Source organism: Tachypleus tridentatus, chromosome 7, assembly GCF_004210375.1.
Source record: "Tachypleus tridentatus isolate NWPU-2018 chromosome 7, ASM421037v1, whole genome shotgun sequence".
Taxonomy (NCBI): Eukaryota; Metazoa; Arthropoda; class Merostomata; order Xiphosura; family Limulidae; genus Tachypleus; species Tachypleus tridentatus.
Window position 1 is genome coordinate 184134971 of NC_134831.1, and position 17791 is coordinate 184152761.

A 17791-nucleotide genomic window follows, 5' to 3' on the forward strand; every position below is an offset into this window, starting at 1 on the left:
AACAGTAACTCCGGTCTCTAAGGGAAATTGAAGAGTAGCCCTTTACTAACAAGAGCAGGAAACAGGTATTTCTTTCTTTCGTCACAACTCTTAGTTTTAAATGACTAAACATCTTTAAATCGCTGGGGCTCTGGGTAGTTACTTTCCCTCTGTTGACGATTCTGGTAATACAGACATTTGTGGTGAGCTATATTAAAACTTTTTTTTGAATTTCTTTAATATATATTTGATATATAATGACAAGGTTTTATATAAGACAGGCTATTAGGTTTACCATTTGCTTAATGATAGGATTCTATATGAGTATCGTAACACTTTAATTACGTTTTTCTTTTTAAAATTACGCTGTGCGTAAAGAAAAAAAAGCGTGCAAATGCAAAGCGAACAAAATCGAACATCGAATAAAGTGCGACGTGTTTTTTGAATTCAATGCATTTTATAATTAGAACAAATAATAATAGACACCCCTTCCCCACTCCACGCTATCTCAGGGGTAAACATCGGGGTTTTTAATGCTAAAAATCGAGTTTAGGTACAGGGAGGGAATAGTACAGACGGGGACAATAACAAACATACAAGAAAGACAAAAATATCTTAAGAGAAACTGATTTGGAAAATAAGATAGGAAGCATGGTCTTAACATGTTTAAAGTAACGCTAGGCCATGTTCGTCCTTTCAGCCGTGGGGTGTTATAAAGTGACGGTCAATCTCACTATTCATTGGTAAAAAGTAGCTCAAGAGTTGGCGGTGGGTGGTGATGACTAGCTGCCTTCTCTCTAGTCTTACACTGCTAAATTAGGGACGGCTAGTGCATATAGCCATCCTGTAGCTTTGCACGAAATTCAAAACAAACCAAACTAGAAAATAACGTATTGTGACGTAGGTTTGAAAGTGTAACCAATCCTGCAGGTCCTAAGCTCGACACACTAATCGAAGGAAGCAAATCACTGTTTACGTGGGTGTGATGACGATACTAATATCACGTTCCGTGAGTAACAAATTATTTTCTGAAAATCTTTCAACCGTTATAATAGTAACAGTTGATGCACGAAAACTACTGGAATGGCAGATCATACCTGCACTCAATCTGTAGTTTTCCAGCGTTACCTCTAGAGGGCGTGTTCATGGTAATACTAAGATGAAGCATAAAAACGGAATTTACGATTGCGCTATTATATATTTTGAGTTAAATAAAGGAATTATAATCTCTGGTTCACTGTGTGACGGTTTTTATTATTAGCCAGGCTTACTTGGATTAATTTGGGAAAATAATAATACTGATAGAAAAACCAGTAGACCTGACTTCACAAATGAACAGCGTCAACAGCAATTCCGTGTTTTGTGTTTTTCTTATAGCAAAGCCACAGCGGGCTATCTGCTCAGCCCACCGGGGGGAATCGAACGCCTGATTGGAACGTTGTAAATCCGGAGACATACCGCTGTACTCGCGGGGGGCGACAGTAATTCCACTTTTCTCATAACACGAACTGATAACTAAGTAACTGACTAATATACCCGCTCACTGAATAACTCACTTCAAAAGAAACAAACTCTTTCCTAACTCGTTTTTTTCAACGTGTGGCTCAAATTATTTCCTGAACTTTGAAGAAAGTCCCGAACTTTATAAATTCAGGTTCATAATGTGGTGTTAAATTCATTCCTGCTTGTTCAGAGAACAACGTTTCGAAAACGTCTAGATTAACAAAATAAATTACGACAACAAATACTGTACTACCTGTTACGACAGATATATTTATGTTTGAATAATGTTTCGAGGGGTCAAAAGTTGTGCTATTTTATTTCTGGATGTTAGGTAACTGTCATAAAACAAACTAAAAGGTTCACTACTTTCTGACAGGATATAACGTGGTTTTCATAAGATTTAATGGATTCCCCATGAACTTTTGGATTGTATTTGTCAATCATAAAGATTTGATGGTTTTTATGCACTAAAAGTATTTTGTGTTTACTGTAGATTTTTAAAACTTTTTTAAATAAGTGCAGTCGTCTTGGTATTAACGTAATACAGCCGTACTTTACTGACAGTCTACTGCATAGTTGTTTCTTATTACAATGGCTTGATGGTTAAGCTATTGTCCTGCGGATCGTATGGTCCAGGGTTTTAGACTCCTGCAACACTCCATGCTTTCACCTGTGGTCTATTAAAAAGATACGGACCGGCGTGACCAGGTGGTTAGGGCATTCGACTCGTACTCTGAGGATTGCGGGTTCGAATCCCTGTCACACCAAACACGCTCTCCCTTTCAGCCGCGGGGGTGTTATAATGTGATAGTCAATTCCACTGTTCGTTGGTGAAAGAGTAGTCCAAGAGTTGACTAGATGACTAGCTGCCTTCCCTCTGGTCTTACACTACTAAATTAGGGACGGCTAGCGCAAATAGCCCTCGAGTAGCTTTACGCGAATTTCGAAACAAACAATTAAAAAGATAGACAACCCCTTTCTTCAATTCAAAGAGTAGAATAAAGTCCTTGCGCTGCAGTCTTAGGCTCAGTCTCTGTAAGTGAATGGGTTTGACTGGCTACCCTCCACGTGGTAAGTGGATGAAAAATAAGGAATAGTTGCATTTGAACACTGGGATCTCTGATTTGACATCTTAGCTCAGGTACACACAACATGCCGTTCAGACATTCCATTTCTGTTGTTATTTAAAAATACCAGTTTCACCATAAGTATTCCTTTGTGGTAATGTTTAACATTAATAAATTAGTCAAAAGTAATGCAAATTTTAATAATAGCCACCAATTCATCTTCAGGTAATAATCTTTTGTTTCTAGATTATGGAGACACAGATCCTGTTAGACAGTATTGTATACATACATAATCCAGATCATATTTAGAATGTTGCCAAAAATAAATAGGTTATTACACCGCAAAAATATAGGGCGCTTATTTATTTATTTGTTATTTACAAAATATTTGCATTACTAATAATCATCGTACGTAAAAATTTGACAAACATCTGTTTAAAAACATGATAACAGTATAATTTATCTTCACTTGTGATGTCCTACATACACACAGGGCTTTTGTCAAATATTGTTTTTGATATACACGTAAAAGCAAACGGATAATTGCGTATTTCTTTCTTCTTTATTGCAGACTCTTCTAATGTTTTCTGACATTTAAATACTTTCTACATTTCAGTTTTTTATTAAATTCTCCATCTTTGACAGCTTCTCACGACCTTCTCGGAATATTCGTTATAGTAGATTAGTTATAAAAAAGAAATCATCAAGTGTAGTTTGCAAATAAACGGCTATCAGAGACTTGCTTCGCCAATTGTTAAAGTAAATAGTTCGTGAAAAGTTTTAAAACGATCCACACAAACTTTCTGATACCTTGCACAACAAATCATTTTATTACTGAAATCGCAACAACTACCTCGTGTTGTTTTGTCGTTTCTTTATATATATATATACACTTTGCTTGCTTGTCACCACACGAGTTCACTTTTTCAAGGAGAAACCATCAACAACTAAGATATTAAGCAATGTTCGAATCGAACCCAAGCTTCTCTGAACAATCACAGTTGCCCCAAGGGGAACATTTTCAGTTTACTGGGGGATCAAACTAAATGAAAATAAATGAGTCCCCAGTACGGTTCAAGCAATCACAGAACGTACGTCTTTTTACCTTCTGGTGATCAAAATCTAAGACGTATTTTTGTAACTATACGTTTTATTAAATTGCTCTTATATTTTGTACGTACAAACGTTACTGTTATTTATGAACAAACACTGCTGCTTCCAGAGAAATGTTGACATATCCAGTTTGTATTAAAACACACTTATATTGTCTGCGTTTCTTTGTTTTCTGCTTGTACTCGCGAGAACCTGTAGTCCAAACTCTGGTCAAGTGGAATCAAGATTTGGGAAGTGTGTGTGGGAGACCCAACTCTAGGGTTACAACATAAGTTTAATGATGCATAGGAATAATTGTTTCTTTTATTATAGCAAAGCCACATCGGGCTATTTCCTGTGTCTACCGAGGGAAATCAAACCTCTGATTTTAGCATTGTAAATTCAAAGAGACAGCCCTAATTGTAATGACTTAGTAATACATTCAGTTCTTCAACAATGTGACTTACAAAACAAGTACGCCAGTAATTAATTTCTTTAGTGCATACAGTTGTATATAAAAGACATTTTAACACTAGATATGACGACCTGATAACACAATATTTGTTATTTTTCTTAACGCTTTACAGCTTTTTCAAAAACGTTCACTGAAATAAAGTTTTGTGCTGTCAGTCACGGTTTGTGTTTTAGTTGTCTTTTGTGCTGTCAGTCACGGTTTGTCTTTCAGTTGTGTGTTTTGTATTGTTAGTCACAGCTTTGTGTTTTAGTTGTCTTTTTGTGCTGTCAGTCACGGTTTGTCTTTCAGTTGTGTGTTTTGTATTGTTAGTCACAGCTTATGTTTTAGTTGTTTTGTGCTGTCAGTCACGGTTTGTCTTTTAGTTGTGTGTTTTGTATTGTTAGTCACAGCTTATGTTTTAGTTGTTTTGTGCTGTCAGTCACGGTTTGTCTTTCAGTTGTGTGTTTTGTATTGTTAGTCACAGCTTATGTTTTAGTTGTTTTGTGCTGTCAGTCACAGTTTGTCTTTCAGTTGTGTGTTTTTTATTGTTTATCACAGCTTATGTTTTAGTTGTTTATTTTGTGCTGTCAGTCACGGTTTGTGTTTTAGTTGAGTCTTTTGTGTTGTCAGTCACAGCTTGTGTTTTAGCTGTGTGTTTTGTGCTGTCAGTTGCAGCTTGTGTTTTATTTGTGTTTTGTGCTGTCAGTCATGGTTTGTGTTTTAGTTTTGTGTTTTGTGTTGTCAACCACGGTTTGTGTTTTAGTTCTGTGTTTTGTGTTGTCAGTCACAGCTTGTGTTTTGGTATTCCTATAATCAATAATAATACAACATAATTACTGCCGTTCCGAAATACTCAAAAACGATACACTATAATTACTGCCGTTCCTATATGTTAAAAAAAACAACACACCATAATTACTGCCGTTTCTATAATTAATATTACTAATTATCTTATAGCTTCACTAATTACCTAACAATGCCTCTATACTTGTTTGTTTTTGTTTTGAAAAAGGGGAGAAGTTCTTCTTTGTGGCTAATACAGAGCACTCACATTTCTTGTTAAACACAAAGTTACGCAATGGGTTCTCTATGCTTTGCCAATGTGAGTATCAGAATACAACTTTTGGCGTTATAAGTCTCTCCAACTTACCGTTAAGCCATTATGGACCTAACATATTATTTATTTGAAAAAAACAAACAAACAACAAAACAGTAATAACGATGATAGATTCTTATGAATACAAACCAATTCAGTAAACATTTCATCACTTGATAAATCTGTATAGTTATCAGTTTGTTTGTTTTGAATTTCGCGCAAAGCTGCACGAGTGCTATCTGTCCTAGCCGTCCCTAATTTAGCCATGTAATACTATTGGGAAGGTAGCTAGTCACCACCACCCACCGCTAACTGTTAGGTTACTCTTTTACCAACGAACAGTGGGATTGACCGTCAGATTATAACGCCCTCACGACTGAAAGGACGAGCATATTTGATGTGACGGGAATTCGAACCCGCGACCCTATGTTTACAGGTCAGGTGCTCTAAAAACCTTGACATGGTGTGCCATTTGCTACTGAACTAGTTACAGTGCCTGTTCATACTGTCATATGAGAAAATGTAATAACTGTTTCCAGTATTCTACTTATTATTGTTTTTTCTGTTGCAAGTAGCACAGGATTATAATGTCAAGAACAATATTGTGAGGAATAAAGATATTTGAAAAGAAGGCTGGAAACCTCACTGGACTACAATTTCTGGCGACAGTTTTTGAAAATTATAATCTTAGGCGTAATTGGGTAAAAAAATTTAATTAACTTTAATGAAGCTCTTTGAGAAGTGAATTTGAAGACCAAAAAGGAAGAAAGAACGAATTTTATTCATAATTAGAATTAATAAATAAGTAGAAATTAATCATTTACATGATTTATAAATTCTATAATAACGAAATAACTGCTGCCCACCACAATATTTATTTATTTATTTTCCTTTTTGTGTTACTGAAATTTGAAATAATTTCAGTATATTACCACTAACGATCTTTGTTGTTCTTCAAGTTTTGTGCTTGTGTCCTCAAATGAATGGATTATACCCAGCAAAGCAATCGTCGTTCATGGCAAATAACGTAATCATTTTTAGTGTTTGAAACGTAATTCGAAAGAGGGCGTGCCGTTAGTTATGTTTAATTTGACGCTATACGCATGTCTCTGTAAAAAAGTAATACATCAGTCTAAAGACGCTCGAGCAAAAATGTCAACCAAAGTCAAAATTGTGCTTTAGTTAAAATAGAAGTTGATATGTCATAAATAAGGTAGATTTTCATTATTCATATTACATAATTTTATTCATATGCTGTAAAACTGAATTTACATTACACTTTGTACAGTATAACTCAGTAACGATTCTTAGACAAATCAGAAGCACACTAAACTTTTCTATTCACAATCAATAAAAAAACCTAACCTTGCTCAGACTGGTACGTTCATCTAGGTGATGTTCTTACTATTTACATATTTTGTTTTTTTATTACCAGATGACCAGTCACTCAGAATTTTATTCAGTACTGTACCAATCACCTAATATGTATTTTGTGGAGTACTTGACCTACCACTGTGAATTCTATGCAGGTCTGGACCAATCACCCTAAATGTTATGCAGTTCTGGTACAACCACTATCAATTTTATGAGGTTCTGGACAAATCACTTCGAATTTTTAACAGAACTGAACCATTTACTCTATATGTTATGCAATGCTGCACTAATCACTCTGAATTTTGTGAAATACTACCTGCCAGCCAGTCACAAATTTATATGTATGGTACTGACTATTTGTGGTTCCGATAGTCGAGTAAAGAGCTTGCTATATTACTTCCTGATCTGTCTTCGTGCTGCTTATTCGACATTAGCATGTTCCACCAGCTTACCACACACCACTGGACTTACTCTAAGTCCCATCTCTTTAGGTTTGAAACTCCCATGTTGATACATATCACTTCTGTCAGCAGTTCACAAAATAAAGACATAAAGACAAATTTATAGCAAAACAAAACAGCCCAAAACAAGGTAAAAAGAAATGGGGAAAACAATCAAAATGTTAACAGTATTTGTACAGAAAAAGAGAAATGTTGGAAACAACATATATATGTATTTATGTGTGTGGATGGTTGTACAGATATATCATGTGTGTGGATGGTTGTACACATAGATCACGGCTAAATTGTTAAGGCGCTTGATTCGTAATGTAAAAATCGCAGGTTAGAATCTACTTCCAACCAAATACTCTCGCCGCCCTTTCAATCATGGGAGCGTTATAATGTATGTTCAATTCCATTGTTGTACTGAAACAAAAAAGAGAAAATATCCTTAATAGAACACACTATTAACGTGTTTTGGAGCTTACGTTTTTTACAAAAAACACATGATATTAAAAGTTGTTGGATACGTAGAATACCGATATTTGACGATGCCAGTTTCACCACAAAACAAACTTTTGTACAAGTAACTCGGTTTAATTTTACAAAACCGAGTCGGGCTAGAAACATCTCCAGGTAAGAGATCCTCAATAAATATCGATCCATCGTTTCATAATCCAAGAATTCTGAGCTTTTCTAATTATTCTAAACCTCAAGTTTATAGATGCTTCAGAATATAATGATTCTGTTTTGTTTATCAGATAATTTATCTCTTTAGAAATAACGTTATTACTACAGCCCTTCGTTTATACCCTTTTCCGACGTCACAGCATGTAGTCTCAACTAATGAAACTCGGCGTTGGAAATAGCTCTAGCCAACTTTAATACCATTGGATAAAACAGATTATAAATTATTTACGTCACTATAGCGTAAATAAAGTGTGTTAAATGGTAAGTTATAGTTCTTTGGTGATGGTAACTGTTCAGAATTCCTGCAGTGAAAAATGAATCTAATAGGAAGTTTAGAAAACTTTGGAGCAAAGTACAAACATGACAATTGTTTTAGTTTTTTTACATGTTATTTTCATTCCTTAAGTCCCCCGTGAATCAACGGTAAGCCCGATGGCTTATTACACCAAAATACCTCTTTGCACGTTCTTAGGCCCAGCATGGCCATGTGGTTAAAGCGTTCAACTCGTAATCCGAGAGTTGCGGGTTCGAATCCCTGTCACATCAAACATGCTCGCTCTTTCAGCCGTGGGGCATTATTATGTGATGTCAATCCACTATTCGTTGGTAAAAGAGTAGCCCAAGAGTTGGCGGTGGGTGGTGATGACTAGCTGCCTATGCACTATCCGTCCCTATAGCTCTCGAGTAGCTTTGCGCGAAATTCTAAACAAACAAACCTTCCACACTGATGGTGGGCACAGAAATGATATTCCGTTTTCCAGCTTTACCCTTAACAACAAAACAAACAAATAAATATCTCTGAGAATGTTTTAGTTCTAAATTATATCTATTTCAGAACTACGAACATTTTATTCTATGACAAGATTAGTTAAGGTTATCAATATATGATACGAAATAACAAAATATGTCGGTGATTCAGATCCTGACTTAATAAATATTATTCTTCAAATTATCTTATTCAACTTAAGCTTACAAATAAAAGAATAAATTATTTAGTTAAACATAAAATTTATTTAATAAATATACGTTGATCTGTACCCACAACATTGTTAGGTATCATCTAGGCTGATAAAAGTAAAAGTTGACGCCATTACAAAAGTTGAGATCTCAGATAAGCGATTCATCTACCTATCTGTCCAAAGTTGTAGAGCTAGGATGAAGGAAAGAAATTAGAATAGTGTTAGGGAAGTCTGAGCTGACACGATAGACGAGTTCTACCACACTTGAGAAAATGTAGTTACACTCTCGTTGTAGATATTATTAGCTTACATAGATAGTAGAAAGCCATTGCGACGTTCTTAACTAAACTAAATTAACTACCTTAGCTCTGACGTCAGATCAGTGAGATGTGTATTAGTTGCTGTAGGGCGAAAAAAAAACTTTTAAGAGCCAATACCATCACTCAACATGACGAACGTTATTTATTAATAGGAAATGTGCTTGTAAAAGATATTATTATATAGGGTATATATGTGTTTCTTATAGCGTGTGTGTGTTTGTGTGTGCGTGTTTTTCTTATAGCAAAGCCACATTAGGCTATCTGCGGTGTCCACCGAGGGGAATCGGACTTCTAGTTTTAACCTTGTAAATCCGAAGACTTACTATTGTCCCAGCAAGGGTACATATTTAGGGCTAGTTAAGTCACAAGTCACTTGCCAAATTACATACAAATTATTAAGATATTCAAATGAGAAACGACCAGATCGACATTCGTTAAATTAAAGATCCCAGAAACTTAATTGTGTTTTATATTAACGTTTATTTGTTATACTGAAATATTAAATTTGACATTAGTACACTTTCTTTCTCGAATAGCGGTAAGTCTACTAATAACAACGCTGAAATCAGGGGTTAGATTCCCTTCGATAGACACAGCAGATCGTTGTTATGGGTTTATTATAAGTTTGGTTTGGTTCGTTTTGAATTTCGCGCAAAGCTACTCGAGGCCTATCTGCGCTAGCCGTCCCTAATTGTGCAGTGTAAGACTAGAGGGAAGGCAGCTAGTCATCACCACCCACCGCCAACTCTTGGGCTATTCGTTTACCACCGAATAGTGAGATTGACTGTAACATTATAACGCCCCCACGGCTGAAAGGGAGAGCATGTTTGATGTGACGGGGATTTGAACCCGCAATCCTCAGAGTACGAGTCGAGTGCCTTAAACAACCTGGCCATGCCGGGCCATTTACTATAATAAAAACTACTACTTGTACGTAAATTATTATAATTCCTTTTTTTATTGTTATAGTTTTATATCCATAGGTGGCTGGACTATTCGACCAGGGCCTTGTCGGTTCTTGCTTTAATCAGGCCCTGGTTACAACAAGAATTCCTGTTGTAATGGGAATAGATTAAAATGGCTTTTTTTAAATAAATAATCCATGAAGTCCATTTAGTTAATTTTTTTGTTTTGTAAATAAAGTCTGAGGTGAGAATGATTGTTAAGCCTTTAACAAGAAACCGATCTAAAATTTGGTTCGCTTGACAACTTTAATCATTTACTACGAACGTTTTCACAACTACCCTCATTTTCCATTGCTCGCCTAACCCTTAATAATCCCCCTTTTTTACTTGCTATGTAGTTTATTGATTTGCATTGGAAGAAATGTTCGTCGAATTAAGTACTTTAGAATGGGAAAGGCAGATATACAGTACAATAGGGTATAACGTCTTTTTTTTTACTTCTACAGAAACTAGACATAGAGGGTATTATGTTTACAGATAAGAAAGTAGAAAAACCAGCCATGCTAGATAATTAAACCAGGAAAATTCTTATCTAAGTTCTTTTAAAATTAAATTTGTTTAGAATAATGTGGTTATAATTTGAGTTTCACTTTCAACGTCTGTCTTTATAACTTTAACACATTTTACTTGCTTTAGAAGAATTCCTTTTAGTGAAATTGTTAATGAAAAAACATTTGTTGTTATACTACATAGAAGGACATATTTTCTGCGACGCTGACGAGTACAGCTTCAAGTACAGAGACCGAAAGTCTTCAAGGCGTCATTTACCTGGTCGGTGAAAAACTTTTCCTTTGATTTTGTTTTGACTTTCGCGCTAAACTACACGAAGACTATCTGCGCTAGCTGTCCCTAATTTGTCAGTGAAAGCACTACCCACCGCCAACTTTTAACTACTCTCTTACCAATGAATAGTGGGATTGACTGTTACATTATAACCCCCCCATATAAATGTTTGTTTGCAGTTAAGCACAAAGCTACACAGTGGGCTATCTGTGCTCTGCTCACCACGGGTATCGAAACCAGCGTTAGGTTTCTAGTGTTGTAAGTCCACAGACATACAACTGTGGAAAGGACGAGTATATTTGACAGACGAGAATTCGAACTCAAGATACGCAGAATGCGAGTCGCGCGCCCCCTAACCACCTGATCATTTAAAAGTTTGAATTCAGTGTCTAGCAAGTAAAAACAAATCCCTTCTATCGTACTAAAGTATCACTAAACACTTTAAAGTAAAACATAATTTGGTAAACTGATGAGAGAGGTGTTTGAGTCAATTTCTAGTAAATAAAAACAATCTCTTTTAGCGTTCCAAAACAAAAATATAAAGAAAGAAAAACATCTTGGTACTGTTTGTACATAAATATCCGATACTAGAGACGTGATTCCATTATGTTTTTATCTTTGTGTCTCAAAGATTTCTTTGAAGGACAACTTAATTACCTAGTTAGTTAGTTATCACCATTAGATTCCATCTTGGAACATAGGGCCACAATCGCTTGCGGATTCTTCAACAAGGATTTAAGTGAGTAGGTTGTTAGCCCACTGCACCGAGTCGTCCCTAATTTAGCAGTGTAAGACTAGAGGGAAGGCAGCTAGTCATCACCACCCACCGCCAACTCTTGGGCTACTCTGTTACCAACGAATAGTGGGATTGACCGTCACATTATAACGCCCCCACGGCTGGTAGGGCGAGCATGTTTGGCGCGACGCGGGCGCGAACCCGCACATTTGTTATTTTTCATTTGGTTTAAATGAGTGTTAATTAAGGATTGTTTACCATATTATTTGTTTGAACCTCTTATTATCTTAATAATCCGAGCTAATTATTTGTAAGTAAATCAGGTGTAAGAAAAAATGTGGATGCTATGATCACAGGATCATGATCATTCCATTGTGCTGTTTCTTGAGTTATTAAGCTTAAAGTGGTTTTGTACTTTGGGAAATGGAATTTTCCAAGAGAGAAAGGATTTGCAGTATGTTGAAAGAGTTATTCACTGAGAACAGCCAAACCAGAGAGAGTTGTTAAATCTTGAAGAAGTCCTGTTTTGCATATAAGAATTTCACTGGTGTTGTACCCTGAACTGCTAATCAAGTTTTCCACCCAGATATCGATTTCAGTACACAAGAGGCACTGATTAGTACAGTTCTTCATAATAACACACAGTCTAGTGAGACCAAGGATGATTAGAACAGTCTCTGGAAAAATTTATGGTGAAAACTGCAGTGATATGAGACTTTTCTTAACTTGTAACTAAGTAACAAACCTGCAGCTTTTTATTATAATATATCACCAATATTCTTGTATGCTCTCTCTCTAAAATTGAGTCACATTTTAGATCAATTGAGGAACTTGACCAATCATATCAGATATTAAAATATTTACTCAAGTAAGTGATAGTGGAATGAGGCAGTGTTGTCGCATTAAGATCATAAAGTAGAGCATGTGATAACATCACTAATCACCCAAATAACTGCCTATAATTACAATCTTTATCAAAAACTATTAATAATACTTAAATCTAAGAAAGCTCACAGTCTATGGGTCATGTATCACTGAAGTAGCTCACAAATATCCAAAAGATATGATTGCATGTTTAATCATAATATTGCGAAAGTGTGTCTTTGTTATACTCTATTACCCGGGTCTGCAACTTTAAAATACCTATTGATTGTTTCGCCACACAGAACGATGTTGTCCATTCATTGAATTCTATAATACGTGGAAGTTAAAGCCACTTTCACTTTACTATTATCGAGTAATACGGTGAGAGATTCTGCTAGTGGCTGAATACAATGTTTCAGGAGCTTCTAAGAGAGAAAATGAAGGACTCAGACCTAGAATTAGCTACCCTTTCTATGTAGCAAGATAAAGCATAACCAATGCAGATTAGAAAAAGTAACATGAACGTTTATAGCCCGTAGCACTTTTAGGAGCAGAGGGCTTGCTGTACCGTTACAATAAGGAATGGAGACACGATTTTCCACTTGTGTTGCATCTAGTCGTCCACATAATTCTTAGACAGAAAAAATGCTTTAGATTTTACAAAATACGAAGATTGGAAGCTACCTAATTATTGGATATACCTGTACTGATGTTCAAAGCAGTTTTCGAGGCTGGATTCAGTTCAAGGTATTTAATACTGATGTTAAACATTTTATGGTGTACACTGCCCAGATGAGAAACTGGGCTAAAGAGAATAAATTTTGGCAGAGAGTTACTGGATCTCTTATACATGAAATATTACAAATCATCCTGGTCTTATTTTCGAAATTTAATAAGGTAATCAGTATCTGCTGGTAATTATCAACATCTTCAATAAGCTGGCCAAAGATTATTTACTGACCAATAAACGAACGTGGTATATCACTAAAGATCTGGCAGAGATCACTCATTAGAAGTATTTGGTGCACCTGAAAACATTTATGTGGTTTATAATGTTTATTTCGACAGCCAATTTATCTTAGATTTGTATAAAGTATTGAATATGGCGATAACACACACTTTACCTCATCACTTGCAATATGGAAACATTCCTTCAGTAATTTTATTGATAGTTATTCAAGTGCTACATGTATCTCAGAACGGCTGGTATGGGTATTAACACTTATATTGATAAGTAGAATAAAAGTGTTAATACCCATACCAGCCATTCTGTTTGTTTTTGAATTTCACGCAAAGCTACTCAAGGTCTGATGTGGCTTTGTTATAAGAAAACACACACTTTATAAAATATTGATTTTTCTGTGTAATAACATTTGTTTGTTTCGAATTTCGCGTAAAATTACACTAGGGCTATCTATACTAGCTGACCCTAATTTAGCAGTGTAAGGCTAGAGGGAAGGCAGCTAGTCATCACATCCACCGCCAATTCTTGAGCTACTCTTTTACCAACAAATAGTGGGATTGACAGTCACATTATAATGCCCCACGGCTGAAATGCCGAGTATGTTTGATGTGACCGGGATTCGAACCCGCGACCCTCAGATTACGAGTCGAATGCCTTAACATACCTGGCAATGCCGGGCCTACAAGCCGTTCTATTTCAAGTGGGTTTCTCGTCATCAAGAACAACGGTACATGGTTTGGATTATTAATGTTAGTAGATGTGACTCCTAAAACCTCAACATGACTTATCATAATGACTACAAGTTTTGAAATTCAATTAAAAGGATACTGTCACCCTTACTTTCCAGATATCGAGTGATATCCTAAAGTGAAATATTTACCAGACAGTTTTCATACTATCTAGACACGTATTAATTCAGTTTCCACGGAGAATACCATTGATACACAGTAGATGTATCCAGATATACGTGCATGTATAACTCGTACATGTGGAGTGAGGAAGTTATGGTCTTTTGTTTTTCAGCACAGAATATGGATCAGTTGGCTACAAGTCTGTGTGGAATATTTCTTATTTCTGTCAGTTTTGTTTTCCTTAGTCTGTATGTGATTCCAACTAAAAATATTCGATTGACTCGTAAATATTGATACAATACAGTGAAGGTTTGGCTACGAGTGTTTATAATTGTATATAGGACGATAAACGCATTTTACTGTCGAATATTGTATTTAACCGAATTTCATATCAGTGAATACGGATATATATTGTAGCAAAAGCTGTAATATTAATTCTGGTCGCAATAATTTTAATTGAAACGTTCTTAGTTGGGTGTATTCTAATATGGAATGTCTTATTTGAATGATTTATTTATATCGAGCAAAAATGCTGAGATCAGCCTCTCATAGATGGAAGCACCTTGTAATAGCATAATTATAAAGACATGACTAGCAGATGTGACCTGAGACCCGTGTAGGTTACCGTAGTAAAATCATACAAACCAACGGCAGTTTGTCTGACACTGTCAATACGTAAAATCTAGATGTAAGGATCTGGCAATATAATTTGATCAATATATATATATATGTGTGTGTTATACATGTAACATAAAGTTGTCCATGAGTGTGACAGAGAAAACAGCTATCAAGCAACATATGAACAAAATTAAAAGGATTTGTTCTGTATGTTAGTTAATGTTGAATTATTCACTTGTGGAACATTATTTAGAAATGTGGTGTTTCTTTATTAATACTGAAGAGAGAATGTTTCCAGTTATTAAAAAACTTGACACAACAAACACAGACGTGTCTATCTAAAAACATAAACACAAAAATTATAAATTTGTATGCATGATTTAGTAAAGCTATTAGGAATCCAAAAACAACAAACAGTTTATTAACATTAAAAAGACCGCCACACATTAATAAATATGTAAAATAAATTAGTCTGTTTAGTACAAAGCTATACAGTGGGCTTTTTGTGCTGTGATCATCATAGATGTTGAAACCAAGTTTCTAGCGTTGCAAGTCCGCAGGTGCTGTGTCACGGGTGGGGGATTGCAACAAAATTAGGAAAATATAAAAATAATGAATAAGAAGAAGACAGAGACGGCAGAATTCTTAAGAAAGCGTTATTAATAAAAAACACAAACTTCACACAAGTATTTATAGAGGATGACAGTTTACTTTGTTGAATGCCATGTATTACACGTGACTTTTGATTAAACAATTTAAAAGCTAGGTACAGTTTATTATCTATCTCTTATACTAGCTGAAGAAGTGAATGTCTTGGTCTACATTTTTAGTTGTTTTAGAGAAGATGGAGATTTTTGAAAAGTATGTTATTCTGTTTTCTTAGTACGAATCAGGCATTCTTTGAATACCCAAATGAAGAGAAATGAGTGAAGTTGAGAATACAACAAAATTTCTTGTTTGTTACAGGGATTGTAAAACACAGAATCCTAAGTATCCATACCGACTTTGAAACCACCCCGAATATCCGAGTTAGAAAGAAATACTTACTCGTAAGAAACATATGTACAATATAATTAAATTTAAGGAGCCTAAAACTTGTAATAAACACACACTTTATGCAAGTGAAGTGTTTAGTTGCAGAACTGATAACAAAACACATTTCCCTGGAGGGGGGGAATTTTCTACTCGTGTTAGAGGTAACATCAATTATGTCGTTAAAATAGAAGAAAGTTCATTACTTATCACTTTCTTAATTTTATTTTCTTTATCAATAATAAGCATAAAATACAATATATAAATATTTTTCGAATGAAACTGTCCTTGGCCACATTTACTAAATTAGATACATTGGCGAAGGAAAAGGGGAACAGGCCCCCACACTTTTCGCCTGTATCGGTAAAAATTACGAAATAGTCTAAGAAAAAAATCAGGAGGAAACATAAAATTTAATCCAGTATTTAGTTTGCTTCCCACACTTCTGAAATATCAACTGAAAGCCGTTATAACTTACAACATAGCGACAGGCTGAGAAAATAACAATGTTTGCGTAATTATGTTTTCACCAGCCCCTCATACTGATATCTCGTACACCAATAGGAATTTTCCTTTTCTAGACATATGCTTTTGATCCCACCTACGTTTACAAACTTAATTTTTAATTCGTCGATATATTTCTTTAGAAGTTAGATGGCGATGTTCAAATGGACCTCCAGAGACGAGAAGAAACAATTTTTTGAAACTATAGTTTAAATAAAATAAGAGTAAATGGATAAATAAGTAATTGCTTTTTGAAGTACTTCTGATGATCATTGAATTTCACTACAAAAAAGATAATATTAATTACATTATAAAAGTGCAACACACATTGTTATAATAAATTTATTTCCAATCTACAAGGTTTTCTTGGGTCATTTTGTGCTTGGCTACCTTAAATCTGTCTTTCTCAGTAACGTACAGGAAATATTACATCACTGAGGATCATTCACTAAAATGGACACTTTTTAAGCATTATAAGGAAAGCCTTTGGGGGGTGGTTATTAGAAGAAACTATGAGGACACAAGCTGAAAGTCCATAAAATGCAAACATTTTTCTTTTATTTCTATTCAGTTGGCCTTATAAACACTTTTTATCTAAACATAAACAGTGGAGTTTCGTGTAATAGCACTTAAAAACTTAGGATTATTATTTTTAGTGTAAAATTCTACAAGGCCTCCTGTGTACCATTAATTTTAAAAGTGAAATCCTTTTTCCATACATAATAAATTACAGCAAGCAAGATAAGAAATTGTATGTTTCTTTCGTTATTGTTGGAAACTATTTATGATATTCTTGAAGCGTAAGTGTTTGAGCCCACCATCACTGGTCTTTATGATAAGATAAATATATTTAAACAAGCCACCAAAATGATAAAAAATATCATCTCATAATTTCTACTACCGAATTATCCCACATATTAACATAACATTTCATTTTATGGGACCTATTAGTCCATCTTGACTGTTCCATTCTCTAACTAAACAAAAACTATTAATCACACGAGTATACGATGAGGCCTGGCATGGCCAAGCGTGTTAAGGCGTGCGACTCCTAATCTGAGGGTCGCGGGATCGAATCCCCGTCGCGCCAAACATGCTCGCCCTTTCAGCCGTGGGGGCGTTATAATGTTACGGTCAATCCCACTATTCGTTGGTAAAAGAGTAGCCCAAGAATTGGCGGTGGGTGGTGAGGACTAGGTACCTTCCCTCTAGTCTTACACTGCACAATTAGGAACGGTTAACGCAGATAGTCCTCGTGTAGCTTTGCGCGAAATTATAAGACAAACAAACATATAATCGCATCTCAGGCAAAAATAACCATGTTCATAATTTATGCGGATCGATTTGTTGGGAAAGAGAATACACTTAAATACTTTATACAATGGCGAATAAAAACTACATTAAAGAAGTGTATTTCACTCTAGCTGGGGCAAAGAAAGTTAGTACTATAATAAGGATTATATTAAATGTGACTCTCTTTCTTCTTGGCCCGGCATGACC